At 38.2% G+C, this 18,617-nt stretch overlaps 1 long non-coding RNA gene across 1 annotated transcript in view; it reads right to left on the bottom strand.

The window, feature by feature from the left end:
- LOC106727776 overlaps positions 1–18,594 on the bottom strand; it is a 63,572-nt gene extending 44,978 nt beyond the window's left edge. Inside the window, exon 1 of the long non-coding RNA XR_001364025.1 lies at positions 18,510–18,594. This is a non-coding gene — a long non-coding RNA (uncharacterized LOC106727776). The remainder of the gene's footprint in view (positions 1–18,509) is intronic.
- Between the last annotated feature and the right edge of the window lie 23 nt (positions 18,595–18,617).

Below are 18,617 nucleotides of genomic sequence, written 5' to 3'. Positions count from 1 at the left end.
GGGTTCCAGCTTTCATGGCGATCACGTGTCAGTGATTTCCAAGGCAAAGTGAAGGGACTGGCACTGACTAGATCCAGCTTCAGGAGCTTAGGGAACGAGGCAAGAGAGACCTTAGCTGAGTTTGATGCCAATCACTGATATCGCTCATTTTCTTTGCCCACCCACCTTCTTCTAACCATACATTTTTACTTCCAAGAATAGACCTTCTCACAGGCATTTCTTTAGCATTTTCCAGCTTACTCTTAAGATAACTTACATGTACTAAAATATCCATGAGGTGCTTAGGACTCTAGACAGAATTTTGGAGTTTAAACTGTACTTCATCAAAGCTAAGACACCACCTGTATAAGTTGTGACATTAAGTAGTGCTACGAAAAGAGAGGCTGCCAATTAAACCATGATAAGACATTAAGTTCAGATATGTTAGGACGTGAAAAATATCTTATAATAAATGAACTATGGCATGCATTTAACACCGACACATTGTATATAGAGAATATTCAGTCACGGACCATGGACAGATTTTTAGCACCCAGTATATACTAGGTTTTGTACAGAGAATATCTTTGACATTTAATTTATTTATTTGCTTTTGGATTGCAATCCAAGTAAAATGCTTATCTTTTAACATTTATATTTTTACAGAGAACATTCCTTTTCTAGTCCTTCCTTTATAGCCTCAGAGTGGAGGCAGTGGCCTTTCAGTTGATTTTGAGTCTCTATCTCTTTGTAATTTTTTCTCAGAGACAACAGAATTTTTCATTAGAACACTCTTTACTGCAGGAGGCATGACTGGCTTCTTTCCTTTCATTTTCAAGATTACAGTCAGTCACTTAATTCCATTTTTAAAATGCATCAGGCTTAGAAAATGCAGATTTATTCCAATCTATGTTTATTATATCTTTGCTTGGCCAGGTTAATCACCAGATTTTAAAGTTGAAGACAGTGAAATTCAGGCCACTTAACTGAGTTGCCCCTCAGCGTTCATGTGGGTTCTTTCCTGTCTAGGAAGTCTGTCCAACACAAAATACGGTTTTCTTCAAGCCCTTTTCATTTTACAGATCCAAATATGTTCTCTCTGTTGCTTGAGACATCTATTCTCTTCTAAACCTACTAATGTTAAAATAAGTATTTTCTGTCCCTTATTGGCAGCTTCTGCCTAGTATCCAAATCTAGAGCCATGTAATTTTTCTCCTGGGGAGAGAAAAAGACATTCCTTATTTATCCACAAGAATAATTTGCTACCTGGGATACAAATGTAGAACCACCCATTCAGTCAAATGTGAATTTGCTTTAAGTGGGAGAGGGTAAAGGAACTTTTCATAGGCTCCCATCCTTTCCCCCTTTGAATTTTACCTGTATTCTATTTTTCTTGCTTTGAAATTGTCTTCAAAACACATGATAGAAACACAAACATTAAAAAGTTTAAAATGTGAAATTTTGATAATGTTTTTTAAAATCCCACTGAGCATACACAAGGAAATACAGAAACCTGTGTTCTTTGGCAGAATTAGTTTACCCAGCTATATACTGGATGGTGATGGTATTTTGAGCCCCTTCTCTCCCATTAGCCTACCTTCTAGAGCCAAAAATAAATCTCTTATCTGAAAAATAAGTTATGAGGACAGGCAAGGGTTGACAAATATCCCCTCGGACAAACTTTTCCCTGAAAAAGCCTCAAGAGCTAGGAGGAAGGTGGACCCCCGGAGAAATTAATTAGCAACTATCCTGGAGGGAATCAGACAAGGGCTTCTAAGATGGTCAGAGAATGAGGACTGAGACAGAAAGGGACAGGGTTGATATGTGAGATAGAATCCTTAATTGCATTTGTTAAAAGACATCCTATTCTCCAGAGAACAAATACATTTGCCAACAAGTCATTTGGATTTGTTTGCTCCCCTAAATAAATACCTTTATTCTCGATCGAAGTGGGAGACAAACATGTCTAAGTTTGATTGTTTAAAATCCCACTCATATTTCCAAACCACTTTCTTACCAGTTATAGTAGTAATTGTTGCATCTTTCATTTAGTAGGTAACTAAAGGCTTTTATTCTTCTTTTTTTTTAAAATATATTTTAATGATTTTTTTTTTACAGAGAGGAAGGGAGAGGGATAGAGAGCCAGAAACATCGATGAGAGAGAAACATCGATCAGCTGCCTCCTGCACACTCCCCACTGGGGATGTGCCTGGAACCAAGGCACATGCCCTTGACTGGAATTGAACCTGGGACCCTTCAGTCCGCAGGCCGATGTTCTATCCACTGAGCCAAACCAGTCAGGGCAAGACTTTTATTCTTGCTCTTGAAATGTGAAAGACCCAAGCCATACTCTTTGAAATCATTGGATTAATGTGTCTTCATCTAGAAATGTGACCCCTACTAAAATTATTTTCCTTAACAATGTGAACATTTAACCATTTCAATTTTACCTAACATAGATGATTAACATACATTTACACAAGTGTGTGCATATCTCTGCTACAGATTAAATGTTTATGCCCAAAAAAACTCATATATTGAAATCCTACCCCCCTAGGACCTTTGGGAGGTGATTAGGTCATGAGGGTGGATCTCTCTCCTCTTCCCCTACCATGTGAAGACAGAGAAGACAGCTATCTATGAACCAGGAATCAGACTTCCACCAGACACCAAACCTGTCAGCACCTTGCCCTTGGACTTCCTAACCTCCAGAACCGGGAGAGAGAAATGTTTGTTGTCTAAGCCATCCATGGCGTTTTGTTCAGTAGCCTGAATTGACTGAGACAGTCTCCAAATGGATGATGGTATTTTCAAAGAAGAATGTTAGGTGTGCTTTCTGTTTGTATTACATAGTAAAGGACATAGCTAAATTCAAAGCTGTTTTTAATCACAAATGAAAATTTTTAGATGCAGACAAACAATATAATTGCAACATGTTAATTCTTTTTATATTTCAATCATTTTTGGTAATAAAAACATAAGCAAAATGATTAAAGAAAAATTGAATGATATTATGGCTTCCTGTTTTCTTTACTCATTAAAACTTGGTAAGTGTAGTGAATGTAATGTACTACATAATTATAATATGCCAGAGATTCCTTTGGACACCACATACATTAATTGCAAGGCTATTTAAAATGAAATATTTGTGCCAGGTGGCTAATATAAACTTCTTAGATCAATAACCATCTTCCTCTATAGAATTACTCTGTTCTGTAGCTTATCAGTAAGAACTACCAACACAGTAAACACTCAATAAATGCTAACTATGTGCCAGGCACTGTGCTAGGAGTTTTAGAAGTATAATTTTATTTAAATCTTTTGAGAACCCCATGAGCAGGCTGTGATCATTACATCTATTTTACACACCCAGTGCCAATGCTTAGCTGTTTTCTGTGTGCCTTCCGAGTAGAGGGACAGGGGATAAAAGAACACTGGTAGTAATCCTATATAATAAAAGCGTAGTATGTAAATTGTCCCCTCAACCGGGAGTTGTCCAGGAGTTCAACCAGGGGGCAGGGCTGGCTGGGGGAAGGGAGGCAGTACCCGGCCGGCATTCAGCAGCCACTAGGGACCCTACCAGTGCCCAAATTTCATGCACTGGGCCTCTAGTCTATAATAATTTTAGCATAAGAAATTATATGAAGGGCCAATTTTATTTCCATTGATAGGTACACTGACAGTTTGCTGCCACCAATGGGCTTGATGCTATTTTATAAATGTTCCTTATCCTATACATACTCCCATTCATGACATATTTTTATTCTATTTCTAAATTTTAAAACTTTTGCAGAAAATTATGCAGAGTGTTATGCAAAGCATTTTTTTCTAGTAACATATATGAGACCTGTTTGTTTTAGAGAAGCCCAGAGATGAAAATAAAGTCCAGTTCCCACCCTTAATACTTTGGTATATATTCTCCCAGTTGTTTTCAATCATGCATATGTAAATATATATTTAAATTCAATTGGAAAAATAGCTTATAGTGTTTTTTTCTTACTGATTTTAAAAATTAATTTGCTAATATATAAAAACATTTTCTTATATCATTAAAATTTCTTCCACTAAGTCTTTGACATTGCTCTTAATTTTGGATAGGTTTCCTTGCACGTATTCTAGCCAAATTTTGAATTCCACTGGACCCATTCCTTATTGTTGGACATTTAAGTAGGTGGAGAAAACTTTATATACACACACCTAAAGTCTACTCATGCCATAGGCCTCAGATATTTAATGATTTTTAAAAAAGAATAATAATGTGCCCAGTAAAAGCCTTGGACTAAATCTCTACTGATCTGAATTTTAATCTAAAATAACTGCTGCTAAAGGTGACCTCAGAGGAATTGAATTCATTTTCCTATTTATAGATAGGAACACTATATCACTATCCCAGCTATGTCTCTAGAAACTATTCATGAATTGAAAGAGAGGAGAACTGCATAACCCTACCCAATGTAGTGTTATAGATATGGTGTCAGGGGCACAGGACTTGGAGGGAAACAGCCCTAGAACTGAATACCAGATAAAGGACTTTGACCTTTGTATTATTACTCTCTCTCATCTCAGTTTCTATGAGGATCCACTGCAGTGTTTCTGTGAAGATTCCATGAGATAATGTACATAGAGTGTCCAGCACACTGAACATATGCTAGTTCTATTTACCCTTTCTCAAAACTATGACATTTCCTTACATTCTTTCTACAATGAAAAAATACCCACACCCCAATATTTATGGAACTAAATATACATGAAGACCATTACTGAGCCCTCTGTACTGCTTCTCCCAGTCAAATAAAATGGCATAATTCATAATTCTATCTTCATAATTCTTTAAGCATTCAGACCCCCCTAAACTGTGGGACCCCAAATTAGACAGGACATATTACCAATGGTCTGGCCAGTGATATATACGGTGGAAAATTCCACCATACATTATATAGTTCTTGCTGCCACTGTAGCAAGACGTTGCTGGATTCTTAAGAAATTATGATGTTATTAATTCAGGTTCCATTTATAGGCCATATGACAAGGACAACAACTTTTCTGTGTTGTACTTATTTCTTGATACTGATTCTTCATCTTGCTTAGAAGCAGTTCCTTCATTGTTTCAGGTTGGTTTCATTAACTTGGATTCATTTTCCAATGTCAGATTACTGCATTTGGTTTTGATCATATGGTCTTGTCATCTACACACATACTGCAGTCTATTTTTAAGCCACTAATTAAATTTAGAAGCAAATGAGTTAATATGCACCCCCAAAGAACAATAAGACACAACTGCACGTCTATGTAGTAGAGTATGGCCATGACATAGAAATAAAGGCTACTTCTTTTGTAAGTAGTTTTGTGTGTCATTTTTTTTCAAATGTGAATCCAGTAGCACTGAAATTTCTTTCAGCCTTACATGTTTGAGTAGATTTTAGTGTGTCATCTGTGTGGCTTATGGGTTTGTAGGTTTTGGCTCTGAAAGCTGTAATTACCAATGTTTGAAAGACATCTGTGAGAGTAAGGATATGAAGAAGATAAGCCAAAAGCAAGATATATAATTACCACACCCTGTCTTTCTATCAGGAACTCTGGATGTTTAAAGCAAACGAGGACCTTTAGACAGGTCCTTCTCCTATCAGGGTGCATCATCAGGTTGCCCTGAATGTAGGTAATCAATCTCTCTGGCATAAGTGTCCTCTCTGGAACATACTATTAGCTCACAGGTCTTTCAAAGACTATGGATGGAAAAGCTCCATGCTCTCTATTACTCAGTGATCACATCCCTGACCCTCTTGCAATAAAGGCAATTTTTCTAAGTGAGGGAAAAAATCTGGGCCTGGACTCAAGAGACCCAATTTTCAGTTCTGAATCTCTCATGTGATAACTGTGATGCCAGCCAATGCTGCAGGCCTCAGTTTCCCCAACTGCAAAATGGAAATAGTATATGTGTTCTAATTACTTTATGGAATTGTTGCATATAGGAAGGTCATAGGTACGAAACTGATTTAAACATATTATGAAATGTCTATAAAACTCAGGATACAGAAGAGAAAAATCTCTTCTGGTAGAGTCACACCAATTTTGTTGGAATTTTGAACATTTGTTTCTGTTTCATCTATGGCTACATGTTATGGCTAATTAACACATGTTTTCAATATTTACAAAAGTGTTAAATGTATAGCTTACACCTTGAGTACCTATAGGCCATATGACAAGGACAACCACTACTTGGAAGTGCTGAGAGAAATGACAAGATTCCTCGTCATTGATAATTAACAAAGGAACCAGTCCTTTCAAAGATAAAAGGCACTTAGACCTGACTTACAGTACTTGTGCTCTGCCTGATTTTCTGTAGAGAAAACTCCTTAAGAGTTTTCTAAGAATAAATGAAGTGAGACTGGCCCTTGAGTAAGGAAAGTGGGCAGCTAAAGCTTCTTTCCTCAATAACAAGTTTAAATACCTTGTTTATTCTCGTGTTATTAAGTGGCGCTTGTATAAATACCTTGTTGAGTAATGGTGCTGAGGCAAAACTGAAGCTTATTTAGGACAGTGCTCCACCCAAGGTGAGCAACCAAAGCACATATGTAAACTACGTCCCCGCTGGTGCATCCACTCAACCCATAAGTAAGTAGTACTAGAAATGAAAAAGGGTGTGGGGCATACAGCATGGTTGGAGGTGAAAAGAAATAGGAAGGGCAGGAGAAGTCCCCCTAAAGTGTGAAGGGTGGTAGGGAAACTGTAATAACTAAAAATGGAGTCTGACTATTGATATCAGTACATCAAGCTAATGCAAATTAAGGTGGCATGAGATTTGTTTAAAACCCTTTTCCCCATACCGAATAGTAACACCCACCTTATTTAAAATGTAGCCAGGAAGGGCTGTGTTTGCTCATGTGATCAGGTTTCCACACTTCCCACACCTGGGGAAGTATCAGCTAATACTGATTTAGCACTAATTTATACCTGATGGCCAGGGCTAACTAGAATAGAGGAAAACTGGTACAAATTAGTGGGGCCCTGAAGTCCCAGCAAGTGGTCTGGGGGCTGACTGTTGTATATCAATACAAATCACCCTTTCTAGGAGGGAATGGAAAAAAATATTGAAACTGGATCTACTCTCTGTGGTTCTACTGCATGTGTACTGAAGATCTCCTTTAAGAACATGAGGAATGGATATGATCAAGTTACATTCTTAGATTTCATAATGTTTAGTTTATTAATCTGGGAGCTAAGCAAACTAGAAGCAGAACAGGCTTTAAAATATCTGACTCGTTATCTTATAAATAATAACTGTTAGCCAGACAGTTCCATTTACCTTTTCCTCAATGAAATGTTCTGCAATAAAGAAGTATCTATAAACTAGTCTTATATTTTAAATATCGCTGTAAATTATTTAGAATCATAGAATTAGACACCAATTCTTTGAAAACTATTCTCTCTGGGTAATTTCTATGAATTGATTTCGGTTAACAACATTTATTTGTATTTGGCTAACAATTGAGAAAATATTTGGCCCTGTAATTAAATTTGGTGAACTTTTATTCATTTTGAATCCATTATTTCTCAAATTTGCCCAATCATAAAGATCACCTTGGGAACTTGTTAAAAATTATGCAATCCTACTCCTCCCACTCTCACACTTTCTGAATTAGACTCTTCAGGGAAGAGGGCTGAAATATGTACTTTTATAAGGGGCCCCAATAATGTCTGGTGATCTACATGTTTGAAAAACACAGTTCTGTGTCCCTGTCAGATTCCTTCTGATGTCAGAGCTCTTCAAACCCCCACATTCCCTTCTGACCACACTTCTCAGTGATTGCAGGCTTTTTCCTGTTCCATCCCACCTAAGAAATAAGGGACATTTCCATCAGGCACTGTGGCCTTAAGCAGCAGTGAGACTATGGCAGAGGACAGCATCGGTAGTCTTGGGCAGGGAGATGATGGAGTCAAGGAGTGTAGGTGTGGTTTGGAAAAGTCAAGAGCTGCTGACTCTCTCCTTGACAACCAGTTGTAGATGACAGTGCTACTTCCTGAAGTGGCCACACTCAACCCTTTCCTCAATATAAAAACATTTTTTTTTACTTCACTTTCTTCCTTTCTTCCTGTAATGGAGGGGGAAACACTGTCCCTTTTTATCAAACTTGTGCTCCTGATCAAATCCTCTACTGCCTCATAGAAGTTAAATCTACTAATCCTTCTCCTCATTCTCCCCATTTGCTTCTTCATATTTTTTCTCCTTGGCTTGTAGACAAATCAATAGATGTTCCTTCCCTATTCTTTAATACTAAACCAACATATACTTTCTTGGACTCTGTTCAACCCCAAGATCCCATTTTACTTCATGCCTTATTTTTACTGTTACATTTCTCAAAAAAAAAAAAAAGAAAGTTCTTACATTGGTTGCATCTACCTTCACACCCTTCTCATCAGCCCAACCATAATCTGGCTTCCACGGGGCCACATTTTACAGACACAACTGGGCTTGAAGATTACCAGTGATAAGATCTCATGACTTTTGCTTAGCCCTTTACCTCTTGCCCATTCAACAATATTTGACATTGATAAAGTTTTTAAAAGGATGAGGTGCTCAGCAACCAACCATTTAATTATAAGAACAGAAACCTGTACATTAAACTGAAACAACAAGGAGGATTTTAAGATAGACTACAGGAAACTCCCCCACAGAAATTGTAATAGGGCTGCACAAGGATTGGAATCAGGACCTAGAAGTTCTCAGTAACTACTAAAGTTTTCACAAACACTTGAAGAGCACCTGCTCTATTCTAGGCGCTGGCAAGGTGTTACGTGATCAAGTAGTGAACAGAAGAAACAAGGTCCCTGCTTTTGGAGACTTTACAATCTAGTGGGGAAGGCTTATCATAGGCACATAAACAAATGTATATTTACAACTTGTAAGGAGCACCACAGATGAAACAAACTGGCTTAATGATAGATTGTAGGTTATTAGTGATGAGTGAGGACTCAGAGGATACTCTAAAGACATGACATTTAAACTGAAATCTGAAGAATGTGGGGAAGCCACTCACAGAAACTGAGGCGTTTATGCTGAGGATACACCTGTGTGAAGGCCCTGCAGTGGTGTCTCAGGGGAAGTGAAAGGAGGTCACTGTGGCTGGAGCACAAAGGATGGGGGTGGGGGGAGTATGGAGCAAGATTAGGTAAAGAAGGAGGCAGAAGCCAGAGCAGGCATGGCCTTTTAAGCTATTTTAAGGAATTTGGATTTTTATTGCAAAGTAAGTAGAAGACACTGAATTGATTTAAGCAGGAAATGACATGCTTCAACACAGTTCCAGGTTTTTCCTGACTGATAAGCAGAAAAGATGAAGGAAGGCAAGAGTAGAAGCTGGAAGACCAATTGGCAGCTGTAGCAATAGCTCAGCTAAGAGATGATAGTGGTGTGGATTAATGTTAGCAGAGGAGATGGAGATGGAGAGAAGTTGATGAATTAGACATTTATTTAGAGGCACAAATGATAGGACTAGATGATGGTTTGGAGTTGAGGAGGAAGGAGAGTGAGGAACCAAGACTGCTCAGGTTGTCTTGTGTAGAATAACAGTTTGGATGATGATACCATTCACTGAAGTGAAAAAAATATAGAATTTCTTTTTGATGGAAACACAGGAGTATAGAAATTAAAGAGTTAGCTTTGTTTCAAACATTAATTTCAGACATTCACGGAGACTTGCCATGTCAAATAGGCAACTGGATATCTGAATACAGAAGTGGAGAAAATGTCTGGACTGAAGAGATTAATTTGGGAGCTGCCAGCATTTTATTCATTGAAAGCCATGAGAAGAGCTGAGATTACCAACAAGATGAGTTTGTAATGAAGAAAGCAGAGAATAGAGCCCAAATTTTAGAGGGGACTAAATAAGAAAAACTACTGAAGCACACTGAATAGCAGTGGTTAAAGTCGGAGACAGACCAGGTAATTGCAGCATCCAAGACTCCAACAGATATATTTTTTTCAAGAAGTTGACCCTGACCAACTATCTTGAAAACTACTAAAAGTTTGGGTAGGATGAAGTCCAAGGAGTAGCCATTGAGTCTGGCAATATGGAGGCTGCTGACAATATTGATTAGAAGTTTTCAGTGGCACGGCGGTGTGGGAGCCAGGTTGGAGTAGATTGAATAGAAGTCAGACAGTCAGACTTAACTTGTAGACAACTCTATCATAGATACAGAACAAACTGATGGTTGCCAGGTGGGAGGAGGGCTGGGGGGATGGGTAAGAAAGGTGAATGGACTAAGAAGTACACATTGGCAGTTACAAAATAGTCAGAGGGATGTAAAATACAGTCTAGGGAAATAGAGTCAATAATACTGTAATGACTATGTATGGTGTCAGGTGGGTACTAGACTTATTTAGGGGATCACTTTGTAAGTTATATAAATGTCAAACCACTATGCTGTGCACCTGAAACTAATGTAATATTGAAGTTAAATGCAATTGAAAAAGTTTTTAAAAAGAAGTGCTGCTGTGAAAGGATCAGAGATTTAGAACTGCAGATGGAAAGGGACAGCACAATAATCTTTGTTTTGCTATTTTTAAATATTAGGATGAAATATGTTCATACATATTGGGAATAATAAAAAATGTGATCAACTAGAGGGAGGGAATAACTGAAGAAATAAAGTTCCTGAGAAGGTAAGAGAGGAGTATTTGTAAATTTGTTGGTAGGAATAAATATACTAAGATTGTATCAGGGGAAGGCAGGCAGGTGTGGGGATGGTTTTAAGCACTGAAGAAAAAGGATAAGACATAAAATAGTCATCATATTCTCAGGCCCTCTCCCTCCTCCTCCCTGCTTCTCATCACTGGTCTCGTTCCTATTTCCTGCAAGGCACTTCATTCTTTTCTCTGTGCCTGAGACAGAGGATGGCCACCCCTTGCACAAGTTTCTGTGTTCACCCAGGTCATGCCCTTAATAGAAATATATTGTATTTCTTAATTCCAAATTCCCAGGGGATAAATGTGATTGGTCCAGCTTTAGTCAGTTGTCAAACTCAGGTCAAACCAACCATGGCCAGAGGAACAAGGTCATTTTGCACAAACATAGCCATCAGGCCCAAGCCCTCTGTGTGTTGGAGGAGGATTAGTTCTTAGAGAAGGGGGACATGAGCTGCCAGGGACCCCACAAGGCATCTACCAAACGTTTCTTCTGAGATGCCAGAATCTACTTTATTAAAGAGTGCTTCCCTTTGGCCTTCTTTTCTAGGTGGTTTTTTAACTCTTCCCTCCCCCACAAATGTATAATTTCTCAATTTTTTCCTTGAGCCTCTTTTCCTTTATTTATATGCTTTTCTCCCTTGCCAACTTCATCTGTGTCCATGGCTTCAATGACCATATGTACAAGGATAACTCCAAAATCTATATCTCTGTTCTTCTCAACTTCACTATCATTTTAAAACTGCCTCTAAAACATTTCTCTTTTTTTTTCTTATATCTTTATGAGATTAGGGATGTTACTAAACTTACTGTGGTAATAATCATTTCACATTAAATGCCAGTCAAGTCTTTATGCTGTACACCCTAAACATATACTGTGCTATCTGCCAATTACATCTCCATAAAACGAAGAAAAAAAACCCTGCCCCACTTAAATATCCTCTGGTGGTTTTATTTATTTTATTTACTATCTTCGCCCCAAACTGACTCCTTCTCTAAGCTGCTCGGTTCCTGTTAAATCCACCACAATACTCTCAGGCACCCAAGCCTAGGGCTTCAGAGTTGCCTGACCTCATGCTATCAAGTCCATCAGCTGAGGAGCATCACTCCCATCCTTTCCTCCTCTTCATGTCCTCTGTCATCCCCCTAACTCTTGTTACCTAAATTCATGTGGACTATTCTCAAAGCTGATAAATTGTCCTCACATGTGCAGTCTCCAATCCAGGCTGTAAACTATTCTTGCGTTAATATTCATAAAGCACAGCTCCACTCATGTTCTCCCCACCCACTCAAGAATCTTCAACAGCTTCTCACTGCATACTCAATAAAGTACAAATCTTGTCTGGCAATCTCCACAACCTGTCCTCAACAGACCAAGGCCTATCTTCCATTAACCATCAGTCAAGGCAGGCTCTTGGATCATCTCCTGACATATCCTGTGTATTCCTAATGACAAACTTCTTCATTCTCTTCTTCCTGAAGCCTTTCCTCAAAAGTTACCTTTCCCTCCCATCACTTCCATATTAGTTTATGTGGATTTCTCCTATGAACAACATATGTTTAGACATGTTTTTTATCTTTTTTTTGTAGATATATCTTGTTGCTTCCGATGGACTACAAAAGTGTGAGAACAGGACTGTCCAACAAAGTCCTCAACAGTGTACGCTATGGAGACATTTAATAAGTCACTTGATGCGGAGTTAACTAAGGCCTGCTGCTAGTAATGTTGTTGCTATTAAGTAAGGCCTGATGCTAGTAGTGTTGTTGCTATTAAACTCCCATTCAGGCCTATTAGATGTATTACTATGGACTTTTTCAATAAGATGCTGAGTAGAATACTGAAAATTGTGTGCTACAAAAAAGTTTAAAATAAACAGAAACTTCTCTAGTCAAGCACTGGTCAGGAATTGATTGCATTTTAACAGCAGTCCCTCAACACACTCATGTGGCAAAAAGTAAAATTCAGCCACCAGGAGGAAATTAATCCATGACACATTTAGTCACTCTAAACTCTCATCTACAAAATAACACCATGAAAATCAAGCATACTCTCTTCATAGGACTACTACTGCTCTCATGTATTGTTGACATCATGTTTGGAACTAACAAGTGGAATATCACAGCATGGAAAGAGAACATTTGCAGTACTTTAGTCCCCACATCTCTAGCCTCTGAATGTGTTAGCTTTGTATAATATAGTCTTTCAATTAAATGATAAAAGTCTATTTATATATCAGCTTAGAGGATATGCCCCTGGCATCACAGTGGGCAACAGGAATTGCCATAGAGATAGAAGCCAAAAAACTGGTGGTCCTCCACACTGTCTTCTATCCTTGTAGAAATAATGGTATATTTACTCTTCTAATATTTATGTTAAAAATAAAACCTCCCATATTTCTATTGCTTCTTCTGAAGTTCCTTTAGAAACAAATCATGGGAAAAGCTTCTTGACACTGGTCTTAGCAAAATTCTGTGGATACGACACCCAAAACACAAGCAACAAAAAGCAACAATAAACCAGTGGAACTACATCAAACTAAAAATAAATTATCAACAAAATGAAAAGTCAATCCACAGGAGAAATACTTGCAAAGCACATATCTGATAAGGGGTTAATATCCAAATATATAAGAAACTCTTACAACTCAATAGCAATAAAACCAAACCAATTTAAAAATTGGTAATGTATCTGAATAGACATTTTTTTTCCCAAAGATGATATTCAAATTATCAACAGGTACATGAAAAGGTGCTCAGCATCACTAATCATCAGGGAAATGCAAATCAAAACCACAATGAAATAACACCTCACAGCTGTTAGAATGGCTGTATCAAAAAGACAAGATATAATATGCTGGTGAGAATATGGAGAAAAAGCAACCCTTACACACTGTTGGTGGGAATGTCAATTGGTGCAGCCACTATGGAAAACAATATGGTCTTCAAAAAATTAAAAATAGAACTACCAGCAATTCCATTTCAGGTATATATTAGAAGGAAATGAAGTCAGTATCTTGAAGAAATATCAGCACCCCCATGTTCACTGCAGCATTATTTGCAATAGCCAAGCATATTAACAACCTAAATGTCCATCAATGTATAAATGGATAAAGAAAATGTGGTAAATAGATACAATAGAATGTTATTCAGTCATAAAAAGGAAATCCTGCCATTTGTGTCAACATGGATGAATCTTGAGAACATTATGCTAAGTTAAATAATCAGATGGAGAAAGATGAATACTATATGATCTCACTTATACATGGAATTTGAAAAAACCCACACTCATAGAAACAGAAGAGATCGGTGGTTGCCTGTGGCAGGCAGGTAGGAAGTGGGTAAATGCATGAAGTTGGTCAAAAGATACAAACTTCCAATTATAAGATGAATAAGTTCTGGGGACATAATGTATATTATGGTGACTGTAAGCTAACAATACTATGTTGTATAGTTGAAATATGCAAAAAGAATGTTTTAAAAGTTCTCACCATAAAAAAATTGTTTTAACTATGTGAGGTAATAGATATGTTAACTAACTTTATTGTGTTAATCTTTTTTCACTACAACCTATATTAAACCATTACATTATATACCTTAAACTTTCACAATCTTATCTCAACTATATCTCAATAAACCTTGAGGGGAAGAAAGCACATTTTTTATTATTTACATGAAATGTTCCCTTTCTACTTAATTTTTTCAGTTCCTTTATAGAGGCCTCTTGAGAATAGGTGTTCCTACCAGTGAGATGGAGCTAACTACAAATCAGCAGGTGTCACTCCCTAACTGATCCTTCTCAACTGTCCTTCTCTGTCCATTTCAGGTGGTTACTTTTTTTCTGAAAAATTTAACTGCCTTTTCTTTATTACCAATTTCATTTTCCATTTTTCAACCTCTGATGAGCCTCCAAAGACTAATATTTTTCACTTTGTGGGTATAAGGACCATACTACAAGATATGCTTTCTTTTTGAATGCCAGCCCCAATGCAGATATCTGTATGGTTTACAGAGCCACATGGAACATTTTTCTGCTATATGGCTATGCCTTTGCAACAGAAACATACCTGTTATCACATTTTTTTTCTGACAAAAGGCACAGTTTTAGTTCATGAGACAAGCACTGGATAGAATTTGCTACTTTTTCAACAACATTGAGCAAATATTGATTGTCTACCATGTACTGAGCACTGTTGTGGAGATTCAGAAGTTGTAAAACAGGTAAAAAGTCTTACCTTCATGGCCCTTATATTCTAGACAGACAGAACAAAAAATAATTATAATATATAATATGTTGCATGGTGATAGGTGCTCTGGAAAAATAGAGAGTAGAGAATGCCTAGGGGTGCTTGCAATTTTAAAAAGGTATTCAGCCCAACCAGCGTGGCTAGGTGGTTGAGGGTCCACCTATGAACCAGGCGGTCATGATTTGATTCCTGGTCAGGGCATATGCCCAGGTTGTGGGCTCGATCCCTGGTAGGGGGTGTGCAGGAGGCAGCCAATCAATGATTCTCTCTCGTCATTGATGTTTCTATCTCTCTCTCCCTTTACCTTCATATCTGAAATCAATTAGATTGATTTCAGATATTTATATATAATAAAATAAATTTTTAAAAATGTTTTCAGAAAAGCTATCATTGTGAAGGTGGTGACATCTGAGTCAAGAGCTGATGGAAATGAGAAAGTCCTGTGGATATCTGGGGCAAGAACTTTTCAGGCAAAGGGAACACCTAGTGCAAAGGCGCACGTAGGCTGTCACAAGCTGTCAGAAGTTTTACTGTAAGCATCTGCCAGGGACAAAAATTCAGGCAAGGCTTTTCTTGTTGCTATAAAGAATCCACCTACATTGAGAGCTTAATCAGCTTAAGATGAACATCAGTGTGGATCTGTTTAGTGTTTTCTATCAGCCATGACCTCATTGCTAATACTGACAGCCTGACAGCCTCTTAGATTCAGATGGGCCTTAGATGAACAGCCTGGCAAACCTGGATGAAACTAGAAAAGAGACGTTTTAGTAGCTCTGTAGGTCCAATGATTTTTTATCTCATCCCCCCTTCACATGGGGCTGCATATTAATCAAATGTAGCCAATGATTCCAAGTTTTCATTTAAACCTAAAATATAGTCCATTACCATTTATGAACTAGGAAGTATGTATAATATAATTCTACCTCAGATTAGCTAATGGAGGATTCTTGTCCCACAGACAAGACATGGGCTACTGAGAACAAAGGTATTTCCTATGCCACCAAATTGTGTTTTCAATGTTGTCTTCTAGTCAGACAACACAGTAAAGAGATCTTACTAACATTAAGTCTTATGTAGACTTTCCAGAGATCGTTACAACAGAGATAACCTGCGCTGGGCCTATCCATCTCACAGCTAGCATAGTAGTGTCACAATGCTCTTCTAGCCCAGCAATCCACACCTTTTTCAATGGGGTTTCCAATTTACTGAGAACATTTTCCTAAAGTTTCCATTATCCCCCTGGAGATCCTTAATAAGAATAAAATATTAAGAATTCAACAAACGGTCATTTGAAAGCAGACAATAGATTTATTTTAGCTCACTTTTGATTTGTTTGGAGACTGAATTTCTTACACATGAAAATCAGTACTTATTTCATGAGAATATAGATTAAGAGACAACCAAGGTAGCTGTAGCAAAGAGAAGGTGATTGAACACCCAAATAGGTCATGATGACTTATCAGTAACTGAAAATAGTATTTTGTGATCATACTACAGGGGCTGGCAAAAGTAGGCTTACAGTTATAGAATACACAAAACACAGATCTTATTCTTTTATTATGATTTATTAATTATTGTATTATTTTCCATATGAACAATTGTAAACCTACTTTTGCCTACCCCTGTAGTTCTCTGTGTAGGTCGTTCAGATTCACTTTAAATGTCTGACTTAAATTAGCTATAGTAGACTTGAACAAACACAGAAAGCCTTTAAAATGTGGCCAGGTTGTTGTTTTAAATCCAAATCAAGTATTGATCATTATTGACTCTGGCTTGGTATAAATTCAGAATTATTGTAATCTAATGTGTTGGGGTTGTTCCATACTTATTTAGGAGTGGACAGAGATGACATTTCTATAATGAAACCATGCTGTAATCAAACCAACAACTTAGAGATTTACCAGCATTTTTTTACACCTTTACATCTGTCAAATCTTTTGTTCTCGATATGCTGAAAAAGTCACTGGAAACAAGCGAGCCACTTATCACTCTTTTTCCTCAAGAAAGAATGCACTTTCCTAATTAATGAGTAACTTTAATTTTAGATGGAAACAGTGACACAACAGGTCAATTATACTGAATTTGAAAGAGTAAAGTCTTTTCCCTGTTTATAATTAAAACAAGCTATTCTGGAAAGCAAATTATATATATATATATGTAGTGGGCTGTCTTCACTTGTGAAATTTCTTTTGAACTAATGGGAACTTATCTTACAGATGAGATTTGCAGACTATTGAAAATACAAACATGTACTCCACAGCTGTAAGCAGTGATGTGCTAGAGCAGAGGGCTTACTCACAAACTCAAGTTCGTCCACCTGGGTTAGATGCTTAGCCCTCCATTTACTAGCCTAGTAATCTCAGGCAACACATTTAGCCTTTTTTTCGGCTCAGCTGAGAACACAATGGGCCCAATAATAGTGTCTACTGGTGGATTATAGGCGGACCGAATGAGTTAACACATGACACATTCTTACAACAGTGACTAGCACATAGTGAATGTTCAATAGATGTTAATTATTCTAGTGTGCGATAAAGTGAGGAGCTATCACTAGTCTCTTAATAGGATGAAGTATTGGGTGCAATTCTAGTATTTATATTAGGTTTGTTTCATGCACTTTTTATAGAACCAAGTATGCTTTCTGGTCTGACCGCTTAAGGAAGCAGAGAAGGATGGCTTCTCTAAGTGAAACTGACCCCTGCATACAGTGCCTGAAATCAGAGGAAGCTTGTCAGCGTGGGCAGACACAAGAGTAGACCAATGTGACTTCTCACTTCTCTCTCTCTTTTTTTTTAATCTCAAGGAAATTAATAGAGGGTACTACAGTACCCCCTTAAATTAATTGTTCCCGATTAATTAAGGTTTAAAACCTTGGTTTATGGTAGAGTTTCTGATAGTCATCTAAAATCACTGCGGTCATCCAAAAATCTTTGTATCTCTTCAGTTTCACTGTAGAATAAAAACTAAATTTATCACAGTGGGTTGTTACAGTAAGTCTGGTATTTATTTCTCCCAAGAGGCCATTTGCTTCTGGGGAAAGGCAACAGGGTGCCCTCCATTAATATATCTAACTGATGGTGTAATGGCGTCGTACAATTCCACGTTGACCCCTGCAATTCAGAGTTATTGTCTCGGAACATAAAATTTCATTACCTCATTTCACTGCATAACTACCAATGTGAGGATAGGTTGTGGAAGGAGCAGCCCATTGTTCAACCCAGTATTCAGACACTGCTGCTTCGTTTCATCAGTCTCCTCGCCAAGAAAACTAAGATATTCCTGAAATCAGGGGAAAGCATGGATTCTGCCGGTGCCAACTCCAGAACATCCTACCAGAAACAGGTGTACCTCAAAGTCAAGTTTGCCTCAGTCTCAAGTTGTACAATCGGCCGCTGGAGGGTGGAGTCCTCGCAACCTGCCTACGGAGGCGTGCGCCCGTCTGTGTCTGTGGGTGTCGGGGCGCGCGCAGACACTCGGGGACCCACTTTCCAGGGCAGCCCAATCAAAGTCCCTCTCTCACCTCCAAGGCTGTCAACTCTCACGCCCCGCCCCGCGCGTTCAGCCCCCTCCTCACTCTCCCACCGCCCCGCCTCCAAGGCAGAACTCACCACTGTCATTGGTAGATGCTTCTGTCACTCCTATTCTGGAACCAATCACTCGAATTCTGGTGGGAGGCGGAGGAGCCAATGGGAAGGCCCGTTGCGGCCGCTGCCGGG

Source organism: Myotis brandtii, unplaced genomic scaffold, assembly GCF_000412655.1.
Source record: "Myotis brandtii unplaced genomic scaffold, ASM41265v1 scaffold48, whole genome shotgun sequence".
Lineage (NCBI taxonomy): Eukaryota > Metazoa > Chordata > Mammalia > Chiroptera > Vespertilionidae > Myotis > Myotis brandtii.
This window is presented reverse-complemented; position numbering and strand designations above follow the sequence as displayed.